Source organism: Argentina anserina, chromosome 6 (genome assembly GCF_933775445.1).
Source record: "Argentina anserina chromosome 6, drPotAnse1.1, whole genome shotgun sequence".
NCBI lineage: Eukaryota > Viridiplantae > Streptophyta > Magnoliopsida > Rosales > Rosaceae > Argentina > Argentina anserina.
The window spans coordinates 21289198-21303010 of NC_065877.1; positions in this window are offsets into that span (position 1 = coordinate 21289198).

Sequence of the window (13813 nt, forward strand, 5' to 3'; positions counted from 1 at the left end):
AGAAAATAATAACAACTATGTCTTCACTCGTTACTTATTTTTTTAACTAATTACTAAATTGATTAAATTTATGTTATTGATTCCCTTACTGAACCCCCCTATCAAAGCCAATAACAAGGAATGAATAATTAAATTAAAAATGATAGTTTATAACAAATAATACTTACTCTGTACTAACTATACCAAATTCATAAAAATAAATGCATTAATGCTAACTCATAAATAAAAATGGCTCATCTCTTTCCTCTCCTCCTTACCCTAACCCTTATACTTTCTAATGGCGGCAATGTGATGTGGAAGGTGGACGACGTCAGTAGTAGCGTTAGCAGCTTTGGTAGTTGTCGAGCATCATGTTGGCTATGGCCCTCCCTTTTTTCTTTTTCTCTTCCGTTTGTGGATGGGAGATCTCATCTCCCTTAGATCTGGCCGGATCTATTTGGCTTGTACAACTTCTTAGGGGTTGTGATGGCTACAATTCAGTATGGTTGCTCAAATTGGAGGTTGTGGTTATGTTATGGTGGCCTCAAGTTTACTCTGTTGCTAGCAGTTGTGTTGATCAGTAGCAGAGAAGTCGAAGGTTGTGCAGTGGTGGAGGATGTCGGCGGCTTCGCGGGGTTGTCAGAGATCCTGATGCCAACTTGGTTTAGGCTTATGGTTTCTATGCTGGTTGTGGACTGTGGGCATAGCAGAAAGAGTTGGGCTTTTGGTTGACCTAATTTTTGGACGTCTTAAGGCTTTTTTAGTTAATTTAGATCCTGGGGATACCCTTTCTGCATAGGGTGGTCCTAGCGGTCATCAAATAAGCGAGCTGGTCACACAACATTTTATTTGGGTTACTGGTGAACTTTTTTTTTTATCTTTGAGGTTCATGTTAGGGTTGGGTGCACTTAGTTCTTTAGTTTGGGTTTTACCTTGCTTTGATCATTTGCTTAGTTCTAATTTATGCCGGGCCCCCGAGTGCAGTGGCTAATGCCGATGTCGGATGGGTAAGGCTGTTGTATTGAAATTTTAATTAAAACTCGCAAGCGCACGAATTATTGTAATTATAGTATGTAAATACAAGGTCGTTCCAACTAGGGATAGAGAATAGATATAATCCTAATTTAATTGATCTAAACTAAAAACACAAAGGAATCAAAATATGTTTTTTATTAGATTTCCAAATAACAAATTATCATAGAGTTAAAGGAAGAAACAAACAAGATAATACCTAGGATATCATAATCAATCACTAACAATCATATTTATGTATCGAGGCAACTAATGTATTCTTTCGTATCTCTAGATGACAATTCCCGTATCAAAGTCTAGGTACGACACTTAAACCATAGTTTTCCTGAAGTGTATAATACTCTCCAGGTTCGGCAGAGGTCGTATATCGTAGCATGCAATCTATCCATGTACGACATAAATTTAATATGAATGACTCACCTATGTTCTAAAAAACAAGAGAATCATGCAAACCATAACTTCAGGTACGCCAATAATGTAATTTACAAATTTTAATCACAAAAAACTAAGTTGAATTATATTGCAAGCACGCCTTAAAATTTATCTTCTAATTACTAGATGTAAAGCCCTAAGGTGATCAATCAAAAAACTTAAACATAAAAGCATTAGTTCAAATAGTGACTAAGAATTCATCATAAAGAAACTATAAATCCATCAATAAAACATCAAACTACATAAACAATCATGATAGAAAATCATCCTAACCTTAGAAAAAGTTTTAACAAACTACGACTAAGAAAAACATAACAAAAACATAAAAAAATGGAATTGTGAAAATGGATGGATGATCTATGTTTCTTAGGCGTCTACATTGTGCTCCGGAGACCTCCTCTCATATTAAATTTGTGCTCCCTTATATAGGGAATATTCTTGCTCATCTTTGATTTCAGTTTCTTTGTAATACTTGGTTTAAGACTCCTTACTTGATATGGAATGGGAAAACCTTGAAATACTCTTGTAAAAGTAGAAATCCATGTACTCTTTGCATCTTTATCTGAATCATTGACCTTGATGTATTAAGATTGAATGCACTTGGCAACACAACTTGAGTTCTTCATAAATGCTAATGAACCCGAGCAGATTTCAGCTCTGACCTCTTATCACTCAAATAATCATAACTTCCTTTCAGAGTATCAAATCGATATCTGTAAAATCCTACATAAAATAGAATTATGTATCTTTCCAATGATATATGGTTCATAGTCTAATTCGATCTGCAACTCTCACAGTCGCTCAGAAAAGTTGGATGTTCTGCATTGACAGATTCTGACAATGAAGAATATAATTGTCATTTAATCTTTGTTGGCTCATTTTAGCTTATTTTCTATTTTTGACACAAACCTATCAACACACTAAAATAACATAAATCAATCAAAATTAGAGAACGAAATATATAAACCAAGGGTATAATGCATAGAAATATAAGATAATATCAGCACATTAGTTATCTGCGGTTGGGTCGACTTTAGGAGCTGTAATGAAGAAGATAGTGTGGTCAGCGATGTTGCACACAAAACCTATATACGGTGGATCTGATTTATGGGTGCCCTTAGTACATGATTATGGGCTTGGGTTATGTGTTGAGCCTTTCTTTGGGCTTTAATAGTTTCTGCGCTGGAGGGGATTGAGGCGGATCTTTTGTCTTTAATTAGTTGAACCAACCAATTCGACAAAGCGTAAAGGTGACCCAAGCGATGTTTTTTCTATGGCCCTGGTCGGGAGCCCCCTATGCTTAGGATGGAGGCCCACTAGGCTTAGGGTGGTTCTCTAGGGATCTTTCCGAGTGACCTCTTCTGAGCAGGATGCCCCTGGTGGGATAATAAGTGTGTAGTCTCACATTAAACATAGACTTTTGGTTACTATGTGCTTCATTGCCATGGTTTGTTAACGTTGAGTTAGTTGGATATTTTCTTAATTAGCTTGTCTAGTTCAATTGTTTCGAAGTCCTAATGGGTGTTTTATGTTCATGTTACCGTTCCTTTTTAATATATCACTTTATCATCGTTTAAAAAAAATCTTTTAATGTTCTTCCCCCTTATATAGTGAACATGAAATTACAAGTATGAGTTAATGAGAATTTTAATCTAATCAATTTGAGAAAACTTTTGTTGGGAATTTTCATATGTTAATCATTCAGAATATTTTATTACTTTCATTGACACCCATATTTATTTTTGAAGACTCATTGATGTACATCTACCGTCCGCATAATTATACTTTTGCACTAACAAAAACATTTTTGGCCTCTAGCCAAACTTTAAGCCCACCCTAGTTCAGATCCTAGATTCGCCATTGAGCATGAGAATATTTTCCTACATCTCTAGTTTCAATCCCTCTTGCTCCTTTATTTTTCTGCTCTCTTTGTTTTTTTTTTCTTGTTTCCCTAACTCTGATATATACTTGTATGATCATAACTTTTCTGAGCTTTGATACTTTGTTCTTCTTACTCATCAAGTACATGTCACTGTTCTACTTATATATATATATATATATATATATATTCCCATTCCAGAGCGAAGTTCTACTCTAAAATTAAAGAGCGGAGTTCCTTATTTGGCCAACTTTTCAGTCGCATTTCCGCATATCCACCATATAGAGGTATTCAAACTTAGGATTTAAACTTATAAGCATGAACGGTTCAGGTTTCACAGATTTGGCTCGCCCATTGCTTTCATCAAGTTTGATACCTTAACCCATAACCAATTTAGCTCAAATTTTACAGAGGTAATCTACACATTAGACCATAAAAGTTGAATGATGCAGATGTGAAAATATAATTGAAAATTTGGTTAATGAACTACTCCTTTAAAAGACTCAAAAATGATCTCTTAGTGGAATGGTTATATAGATATATGATTTTTCTCAGGTGCGGAGGTCCGCACCATTGATTTTAGTGCGTATTTTCATTTTTACACTACTTTTCGATCGAATTTTCTCATCTCCACCATCTAGTATCTAGATAATATTGTGTAGATCATTCCTGTAAAATTTCAGCCAATTTGGTGATCGTTAAAGCTTTTAAAATCGAAAAATAAATTGACTAACTGAATTCTGTCAAATATGAACCGTTCATGTTTTTAACAAGAAAAAGCAATTTTGAAAGGCTTAACGATTACCAAATTGGCTGAAATTTTACTGAGGTAATCTACGCAATATTATCTAGATACTAGACAGTGAAGATGATGAAATTCGATCGAAAAGTGGTGCAAAAATGAAAATCTGTACCAAAACTATCGGTGCAGATCTCTGCAGCCAAGAACGTATAGGCTTTAGTGGCTTCTATAGGATCCCAATAATGTTAATGATTCCATATTTTAGTGGCTTCTATATATAGTGAAGAAAATGGGAAATTAACTTAGTGGCAAGTACTTGGGTTAAATGTTGATGCCTGAATAGATTGACTATTTTAAAGCAAAACTTCATACAACAGGATCCCAATAATGTTAATGAAATAGCTTATGAGAATTATTCTAAGAAAATCATGGCTTCTATAAGATATCAAATTTTTGTGTGATCATTTGCATTAGAAATGTGGATTAAGCTACTAACTTTTAACATATTTGGGACCTAGTAGAGTACAATTTAGTTTAAATTTGTCTATGTGTCTTTTGTATTGATGAGAAATTATGCAAATCCGTTTGAGGGATATACTTTCTACCTTATTGTTACCCAATTTAAAATTTATCGCACCATCAAATTTTAATGAAATTTCTTTGTCTTACAATTAGGTCGTGTGACATTTTAATCCTAGCTCCACCACTGTGTGGCTCATGGATCAATTGTTGTATTGATAACATCTCAATTTAATTACTTTTAAGGTGTTGGATTTAAATCACAAAAAGCCTCGTTACAACTAGTTAAAAAAACGTACTGACAAGTTATATTTTTGTCACTTTCCATAGCTTTGTGGTCTTGTTCTAAAGCTAAGGAGATCTGAAGCTCTCCCATTTTCGACGTGTTGTTAGTATTTGGAGAATTGGTACTTTTAAAGACTTCGTTCGAAATATAATCTGCTCTCTTTCAAAAAAAAATAGAGCTTTTGATGTCTGTTCATGTCACCGTATTTGGCAAGAAAGAATTGAAGAGATTTTCCAACACGAATTGGTAGCGTCACACACCATGTTCACTCATGTTCTTAATTTTGTTGCTGATTTCATATTGTTCAACCAAGTTTTATTGCTTCAGTTGTTAGATGCGATCATTAGTTGAAACCACTTTTATCTTCTCTAAAATTGAATGTGGATGGAAGTGTCGATGATGCTACTAGAAAAGGAGAAGTTTAGGTGATATGTTAAGGGATGAAAGTGGTGACCTCTTGTTAGCTATTTATAAGAAAATTATTGGAGCATATGAGCATATTGGAAGCATTGGGCAGAGCTACAAGTGGAAGACATGACTGTGCAAGCAGAGCTGTAATGATGCAAGGCAAGGTGTGAAAGCAAAGTGTGAATAATACGAAACGTATTATTCAAGCTACATTTAATTATTGCTCAGTGGTTTTTGACATTAATTTCAGCATTAATTGTTGATTGAAGACTTCACATTCTGCATTAATTATTGATTGAAGACTTCTCCCGTTATGCATTAATTGTTGATTGAAGACTTCTTCCGTTGTGAATTAATTGCTGATTAAAGATTTCACATTCTGCATTAATTGTTGATTGAAGACTTCTCTCATTCTGCATTAATTGTTGATTCAAGACTTCACATTTTGCATTAATTGTTGATTGAAGACTTCTCTCGTTCTGCATTAATTGTTGATTAAAGACTTCACATTCTGTATTAATTACTGATTAAAGACTTCACATTCGTTTAGATTGTTAAATAGGCAGAAATGTTGCTCTTCGGTGTAAAAGTAAAAATATATAGTTTCTTTCGAACTAGTTTCATTATCTTTGTTATTATGTCTTCATTCTTCAACATGGTATCAGAGCAGGTTTCATGACCTGTCTCCTTTACCTTTATCTTGGATCAAAGCAGGCTTCCTCATATTACATGTTTCTACAATCCTACTTTGCAAAACTTCATCTTCATCTTCCTTATCCATTAATTTATAATGGTTGAAGGAAGTAATTCTATCTCCATCTATCTCACTCATTCCCGATAAGAAGTATATCTAAATTGGAGTCATCATCTGATTTCTTCTTCTTTCATTTTAAAGAGAAATCAAGTTTGAGGTCATACCTCAAATCATTTCCGAAAAGGAGTAGATTCAAGTCGGTCTCATTATCTGATTTCTTCTTTTATCATTGGGAGAGAAATATGTTGGAGTTCTTCCATATAAGACTCCTCATTTGTTCATTGTCATTTCATGATTTCCTCTTTTCATTTTGAAGAGAAATCAAGTTCTGATATTTCAATCCCATTCCATTTTGGAGGAGAGATTGGTTTATAGTTTATAACTCCTTATTTCATTTCCCCTTGCCCAATTTTTTATTTCTTTATTTCATTTTGAAGAGATTTATTGTCCATGACTTAGATCTGATTTCTTCATCTTTCATTTGGTGGAGAGATCTGTTTAGAGGTTTTGTTTTAACCTCATCATTTCCAATGTTGGACTATCAAAGTTTATATATATATATATATATATATATTGGTTCCAATCAGATTTGTTCCCTTCTAGTAAGAAGACCGAGGTTATATCCCGATTTGACTTCAGGGGGAGCAATTTTGAGCAATCAACCATTTAAGCAAGCAATTGCTCTGTTTTTCTGGAATGACCTTGTTGCACTAAAACCGAAACTGAGATTGACTCCAACTTCTGAATCCAGTTATATAAAAAGGTACGGAAACTATACACATAGAGCTTTCTCGACATATGTGGCTAATGCTCTCAGGTTGTCAGAGCAGAAAATGAGATCCATCCAAAGTGGACGGACAGAGCTGCCAGAATTTGTTTCACTTATTCCATTCACCCTCCAATCCATAACTTTTTTAGCCATACTTGGAGGTTGTTGGTCAAGCTCGTCTGTCGTTTCTCTTTCAAGCTTCGCTTGAGGGGGAGTATTTGAGCATATGAGCATATGCAAGTGGCAAACATGGTTGTGCAGGCAGAGCTGCAATGATGCAAGACAAGGTGTGAGAGTAAAGTGTGAATAATACGTTAACAAAACGTATTATTTAAGCTACATTTAATTGTTGACTCATGGTTATTACTAAGTGGTTTTTGACATTAATTTCAGCATTAATTGATGATTGAAGACTTCTCACGTTCTGCATTTATGCATTAATTGATTATTAAAGACTTCTCACGTTCTGCATTTCTGCATTAATTGTTTATTGAAGACTTCTCCCGTTCTGAATTAATTGTTGGTTGAAGACTTCACATTCTGTATTAATTGCTGATAAGACTTCTCATATTTTGCATTAATTACTGATTGAAAAGACTTTACATTTTGTATTAATTACTTATTGAAGACTTCACATTCGTTTAGCTTGTTAAATAGTCAGAAATGTTGTTATTCGGTGGAAAAGGAAAAATAGTTTCTTTCAAACTAGTTTCATTCTCTTTGTTCTTCTGTCTTCATTATTCAACAGGAATGGATTTTAGGAGAAATCAAGGAAAACTGTATTCGGTAGAACTTAAATTTGCTCTGTAGTGGTCGTGCTCACCTGAACTTAGGTGATCATCATGCTCGACAAAGCTTGTGTTGCGGTGCAGTCGATGGTTTGTTAACGGCGGTGGTAATTGGACAGGCGTGACTAGTTTCTGAAGTTTCCTCTCTGACCTTAATTCTCACTTGAGTTTGGGGCCTTTCTTTTAGACCCAATATGGGCTATTTTGAAGTTTAAAAATTTGACTTTAATCCATTTAATGACGGTTAATAGCGGCCATGTATGGCCATTGCACACCAAATAGTTAGTTATAAGCTAATGACAACTCAAATTTTCCATAAACCATTTGTGATTAAATGCAGAGAGGAATCATATAATCTAAGATTTCAAAATCAAATATCAATAAAACTTTCCTTACTATCATTTATAAAACGCACATAAATCTACCAATTAAATGTATGACCATAAATGACCATAAAATTAAATTTGGCGTGTATGGTAAGAAAATAATTCCTATATTGCGTTATATTTCTTAGACCACCTTATAAATATCGCTCCAAACTCTAGCAGTTATCTCCACCAAGAGATTTAAGAATTGTGTTTCTGCTAATAAACACAACACAATCTCCCTTAAACCTTAGCTCTTAGAGAAAATGGTGAAGGCTTCTATCATTCTAGTGTGCTTCTTTCTCTTCTTAGTTCTTGCACAAGGTATGCTCGGCTTTCTATAGTCTGGATACTGGAAAATATTAGTTTTTAATGCAAATATATCACTGCACGCAGTAAATTAGTGTTAATTTTATTTGATATGCATATAGGTGCACTACTTGAAGTTAAAGGTGTGGATCGCGATCTGGTCGAGAAGGCAGGATCCACAACAGCTGTTCATCTAGGTTGTGAAGTAGGGGGCGGAGAGTGCAGGGGTCCAGGTTCATGTCCGTCAGGAAAAGCGCAATGTTGTATCAATGCAATTTGTACGTGCGATTGTTAAGAAGAACATAAGACTACAAATATAATTCATATGGATACCAATAAAAAGCCATTCTGCTATATTTAAATAATGATACTTTTATGGTTATTATTATTTATTATGAATATTATGATTGATTGACCATGAATCTCTTTCACATGAATCTTTAGTGACAAAAGATTAAGTAAAACAACAACAAATTGTAAGACTTAACCTATTAATTAGCTGGAGTGTTTTTTATTTTTGAAAAGATTAATTAGCTGGAGTGTTGATCAACTCTTGTACTAGAGGGTTCTTTACTTCTCTTTACCTACCTATTCAAATAGGCTTCATCAACTCAACCCCAATGCTGACGAATGACATGTACAAATTATGAGATTTTCTATTGATATTATAACATGTATCAGAAACTTCCCACACTCTGGGTGTGCAAAATTAAAAAATGCTTTGTTAAAATTTGAGAAAAATAATATTTTTTATTTATTTTATTTAAATTTTGACCATATTATCCCTATTTATTTACTTATTAGTGTGAAACATGAAAATGATGTTTTCGGATGTTTGTATTTTAATAGTATTTGGATGGTCACTTTATAGTATGATAGATAGATGGGCACTTATAATTACCATCGGTTATTTAAAACCGTGTGTTTCTATTTTGGAGGTTTTTTTTTTCAATAACAATTCCAAACTAAGCCTTATTGTAATAGTAAAAATACCACTCTCCTATAAATCTGTGTAAAAATACCATGGAAGAAACGTGGCTAACCTGGTCAGCTAGAACTGATCATGGCCACTAGTGCAATGACATGTGTAATTTTGATATTTTTATTTATTTATGAAACCATCCATCGATGGCAAACGTCGTTAGACGTCGTTAATTCTGAGATCGTCTCACCTCTACATATTCTTCTTTCTTATAATTCGATTGTACTATATTTCCATTCATGGAATTTTCATCTTCACAATTCAAAATGAAAAAATTTAAAATGGGTTTCGTTCTGAATCAGATCATAGTTTGATTTGATCAAACCAAGAGCTATTGCCAGGATGGTGGGCCGATCCAACTATGAGGTTAATCCCTTTGGGTATGGACACAGATCAATTCACCCCTCCTTTTTTTTCACCTCGATCTGCTCATGTCAAAGACCATGTACGTCTTTGTGCTTGAAATTACATTTCTTGATTAGATTTTGTAAGTTTGGTTTGCATTGGTATTTTAGAAGAGATTCAAGAGAATGAAGTTTGCAGTTCGGTTTTTGTTTTTTTTTTGTTTTTGTTTTTGTTTTTTTTGGAATTTGGGGTTCAAAAGGTTTATGTGATTAGAAGTATTGGGTAGCTGAGATTTCATATTAACTCAATCAAGTTGTTTGATATGAAATTTTATATCACAATTCGAATTGGGTGCGTAAGTGCATTCAGTTCAATTTGCTTGGAATCGACTGTAAACTTCCCTACATTCTTAATTATGTTGAGAGAGTTGCATCTGAGTTGTTTTTTTTAAGAGTACTTGGTGTGTTTAGATCAATTTGATTCGAGAATGGTAGAAAGTCGTATATGCCAAAAATTGAAACACTAAAAGAAGACGATGAAGCGTGAAAATGTGTACACGGTACTGACGGTAGAGAGAGAACTCCAGAACCCATGAGCAGTGACATCCAACGCCATTTATTTTCAATGATGGTTTCATGAATAAAAATTGTCAAAATTACACGTCATTACACGAGTGGCTATGGCCAGCTAGAGCTGCCCAGACCTGGTCAGCCAAGTTTCTTCCAAATACCACTCTCCTACAGTCCTACTTACATCATACAAGTCATTTTTGTTCTCGGATTTCAAAGTCGAGTAGAGGACTGGAGGAGGGATCTTTTTTTTTTTTGGTTAATTGAGGAGGGATCATAATGACTCTCCAATGTACTATCTTGTAATGTAGTTTTTTTTTTTCGATGATAAAAGAAAACACATTACAAACAAAAGCCTCTAAGACATCCTAAAGAGCAAGCACCAAAACGAACGACATGTGCCACTGAGTGAGGAAGATCAGATGTCCAACTAGCAAAATGCACTTCATGACCAAAGTGAGCTAGAGCATCCAGAAGCAAAATTAGCTTCATGTCACACATGCTCAGTGAAAGAACGTAGGAAGGGCTAGAATATCATGCACCAAGGATTGAATTCTCCAAGGAATTTGGCAACCTTTATTCAGACAATCAACCAAAATCTCTAAATCACCCTCCACCGTAAGAGATAAGTGGCCATGTAAATAGGCAGCCAGCAAACCAGCACGTAAAGTTGTAGCTTCAACAACTAAAACATTAGAACGATCTAACTGCTTGGCAGAGGCCAAGATAGAAACACCATTACTAGCTCTCAGAATAAAAGCTGCAGCAGCCATATAATTATATAAAACTGAACCATCAAAATTTAATTTAACGCAACCTGAAGCGGGAGGATCCCAAACAATAAGAGGAGTAGAGTGGGAAGGGTTAAGATCTTGAGATAAAGAGTAAGAATTAAACATATGATGAGCAGAAAAAGAAACTTACATCAGGAGTAATATTCCGAGCTATTTCTTGTTTTCCAAAGATGGTATATAATAATTAAAACTTTAGAAAAAAGAAGAAAATGATCAGATGCAATTGAGGATAACTAAGAGATCAGATATTGTTGTAATGAGAAGGATTTGGTAAAACATTAGAAGACGACCAAACAGTACAGGAAAAAGAGCAATTCAAAAATAGATGATCTATATCTTCGCGAGAAGAATGACAGGAAGGACAAGACCGATCTATAGCTTGATTAGTATGAATAATATCTCGAGTTTGAATTCTTCCTCTTAGAAGTTGCCAAGCAAAAATTTTCACTTCAGGTAAAACATGCAGCTTCCACATTTTAGAAAGGGTATGAGATTGAGAATGAGCAGAACCATTAGCTAGAAGAAGAGAAGCAGATTAAAATACCATGTCCAGTAGGACCCCAAACAAATGCATCAGACTTTGGGAAAACAGGTAAAGGAACAGTAGCAATTGTATCTATAATTTCAGTAGGTAAAATAGTATACAAATTATCTGGCTTCCAATGACCATTGACAGTATAATCAGCAACTTTATCGGACAGATTAATAGAATTCTGTAAGTGGTCAGGAACTAAATTAATAAGTGGGAAAGAAAAGCACCAGTTATAAAGCCAGAAATTAATATCCTTTCCATTGCCAATAATCCAATGTATACCTTCATGAAGAAGATGGCTGCTATCAAGAATACCTTTCCAGGAAGTAGATGATCTGATAGTCTTCTTTGCGTCAAAGAAAGACCTTTTCCTTAAATATTTAGCAGAAATAATTTTAACCCAAAGATTATCAGGCTTCGTCAAAATCTTCCAGCCAAGCTTAGCTAAAGCTGCAGAATTAAAATGTAAAAAAGGTTGAATTCCTAAGCCACATTTAGACTTAGGAGTGCAAACAGCAGACCAAGCAACAGGATGAACAGAAAGAAGAACCCCAGAAGAAGTTTCTACTGCAAGAAAGCCAAGAATCCAATTTTTTAGCTAAGGAAGAAGGACATTTAAAGCAAGAGAAAAGACGATTAGGCATACCAGTAATATTAGCCTGTAACAAAGTCAGTTTACCACCTTTAGAAAGAAACTTGGCTTTCCAACCAGCTAGCTTTTTTTGAGTCTTTAGGATAATATCCTTGAAGCTCAGAGGATCTTTCCAAGAAACCATATTATTGATAGATACCAAGATATCTACATATAGTGCTCTTATGAGGGATATGAAGAATAGAACTAATTGAGTTCCTATCATGATTAGGGACATTATCAGAAAAAAAAAAGCTACATTAATTTGTTTGCCTGAAGCAGCAGAAAAATCATTCCGAATTTTAGAGAGATTTCTCGCAGCAATAGGAGAAGCTTTACCAAAAAGAAGACAATCGTCAGCAAAAAACAAATTTTAAATTTTAAAACCTTTTGGAGAAGTTAGAATTCCGGTATGATTTTTGCTAACAGTAGAAGAGTCTTGTAAATGTCTGAGTAACGGTTCTAAACAAAAGGATAAAAATATAGGGGGAAATGGGATCACCCTGTCGAAGCCCTCTTAAAGGAGAAAACTTCTTAGTAGGTAAACCATCAACAAGAATAGAAAACTAGCTGATTGAATGCAATTCATAATAAGATCAGTCAAATAATAATTAAAACCTGAAAATACAAGATAGAACAACAATGAGTAATAGCAGCGGAATATGTAGAAGAATTTTACTTTTCTATTGAATAAACAATACTACAATGATTACACATTAATCAATAATAATGTTATTCTCAAAAGTAAACATAATTCTTACTTGATAGTCACAATCAAGCATGAAACAACCTCACTAAGATCGTTGCTTCAAGTATCGATATAACCTCACTAAGATCGTTGTAGTCACACGAATGATCAACCTCACTAAAAACGTTGATGTTGCCACTAAGAACGTTGATGTTGACACTAAGGTCTTCAATAGAGTCACAAAGATCTCCTAGCACTAAGCTTCTCTTTGTTGTCAATCTCTTCTCTATAGATTCACCTCTTTTCTTCTTTTTCTCTCTTTTTCTCCTTCTCTCTTTTTCCCCTTCTCTCTGGCCGTGTATCTCCTAGAGGCTTAAAAAGCCTACTGCATGTATACATCAAATATATACCAGCCGCATGTATTCCCTAACCCTAGGAATTAAACCTAACTTCCCTTCCTAATACATCTCACATAGAAAAAGAAAAAATCCATATGAATATGGAATACACCTTTTATTTTGAATCATTTTCTATAACAATTTTCAAACACCATTTAACTAAATATATATTCCCAAATATATAACATTCTACCCTTATAATCAAATCGGTGGAAGAAGACCTTTGCCGTGAATAACACTTGCCTTGACAGTTTCCTAGTTCAACTAGGAAAGACCTTCAATGCTCCCCTTTAGCTTGTTCTTCATTCCTTTTGTGTCTTCATCACCTTATGGAGGCCAATATGTGTACCTTCAAAACCAAACGCCAACATGCAAGCTATAATATAGTTCCAGTTCATAAAATCATAGGCTTTCTCTAAGTCAATTTTCAGTGCCACAAGAGGAGTTCTCCTTTTTCTTTTGATTGAAAGAAGACAACAACTCATGAGCAATCAGAATATTATCCTAAATTGATTTTCTTGGAGCAAAAGCCCCTTGAGTATCAGAAATGCATTTATTAAGAAGAGGCTTCAGTCTATTGACTATAATCTTGGAGATAATTTTATAGCTAAC